We start from the raw sequence: 1,923 nt of genomic DNA, 5'->3' as shown, positions 1-1,923 counted from the left end.
TATTAGTTGTAGCCCAAGTTCACCTATAAATACCCCTAATAATCCTTTATTTTTCACACCTTTTCTACTTATAATCTCTCCAAATTTATTTCTCTCTTGAATTTTGGTCAAAACTCTATGTTAACTATTTGTGGTAAAGTTGCCAAGTAGGAACTTTTTTATCAGTCTATTCTAATGTTCAAAACATCCGATTCAGCCTTTTTGTATGCTGCTAGGCACCTCTAAAGCGTACAAGTAAAGTGTGAAATATTATGACCAAATAAATGGTTAAAATAGAATTTCATGTAAATTTGTATTGAAATTTATAAGCATGGGATTGGAAGTAATAAAGGTGGGACACGTCCCAGACACTTGGAATAGAAAAACCACATTGAAAAGGTGAGGAAAAAAATCAGGGCTTCTAAAATATGAAGTTTCTCTCTTTTCATTAATTTATTAAAATAATAGATCTTGTCATAAGCTTCTAATCTGAATTAACGAATAACAAAGTAATACAAACTAAATTTAAAATTTCATCAAGAGTTTAAGGTTTCCAAAGAGGTTTATAATTATGTCTTGGAACACTCCACCCATTGTGTGTTCTTAATAATCATGTATTACGAGTTCTTAAACATATTTGTAATGTCTTGGACCACTTCACTTATTGCTTGATTTTAGATTGAATGTTCAGATTCTTTCGCAGCTAATACCTGATGATGATTTTGTGCTGCACCATTCTTGAGCAATGAAATATTTCGAATTAGGTTTTCTTGAATATTCCACCTGTATTTATGCACCTTTTTCTTTTAATAAAAAGTCTCTTTAAAGATATATAATTTTGATTTGTACCCCTCTATTAATCATCTTTTTGCGTAATTTGCTTTCATTTTCTTAGAGAAAACACTAAAGGAAAAAATGTTTTAAATCACTTGTGCATCATTTGTTTAAAATATGGGCTCACGAAAATATTAATGGTGGGAACTGGGAAATTACACATTTACTCCATTTCATATTAGTTGGCCACTAGGGACTTAGCATACCATTAATAAAAAAAATTTATTATGTATTATTTTATCAAATTAGCCTTATTGATTATGCTTTGAAATTATAAATTTAAGTTTATGGACTTTATTTAGTCATTAATGATAGGGATAGTATCGAAAGAACATAATAATATTCTCTTGATTTTATAAAAGGAATAACCAAATTGAAACAAACATATTTAGAAAGAAGACCAACTAAAAAGAAATGGAGAGCATATCTTTTTATTATTATTTTCATTAGGCTAGCCCTGTAATAATATATTTTTGATTAGGGTCTAAGTTGAAAACATGGGTGGTAGGAATGTTATTTGGGGGTTTATAATACTTTAATCCAATGTTCGAAATGTTGTAAGGATCTTGTATGAAGATGAGGGGAGAATCATAACCCGTTGGATCCGTTGAAGTTTGGGTTGATTAGTAATCCTCCTATTTACTTGTTTAGTCCCTCAAAGTTTCGGTTGGTGTCTAACCCAAATTGATTCATGGGAAATTTTATCAAAATAGTTTCAAAAAGTCATTTATTTTATTTGATATTATGTATAGTCATAATAAAGAAAAATAATATTTCCTCCGCTTCATTTTATGTGTCGCCATTTTATTTTTAGTCTCTCCCAAGAAGAATGTCGTCTTTCTTTATTTGATAACTATTTAATGACGTCATCCTCATTTTATCCTTAGTGGCCCCCCTTTATAAGAAAAGAGAATTAAAAAGTGAACTCTAAGAGGGGTCCTGAACATTAAAAAGTCATCATTTATTGCATAAACTCCATGTACGATCAAATGACAAAACATAAAATTGGACGGAGGGAGTAATATTATAACATACTAAAAATTTTGTATAAAAACAAACAAAATAAAGCAAATAAACATAGTAAGAGTTAGTGGTCTGGATTATGACCCG

This window comes from Capsicum annuum, unplaced genomic scaffold (genome assembly GCF_002878395.1).
Source record: "Capsicum annuum cultivar UCD-10X-F1 unplaced genomic scaffold, UCD10Xv1.1 ctg3843, whole genome shotgun sequence".
Lineage (NCBI taxonomy): Eukaryota > Viridiplantae > Streptophyta > Magnoliopsida > Solanales > Solanaceae > Capsicum > Capsicum annuum.
The sequence above is the reverse complement of the archived record's forward strand: the minus strand, read 5'-3'. Positions refer to the sequence as shown.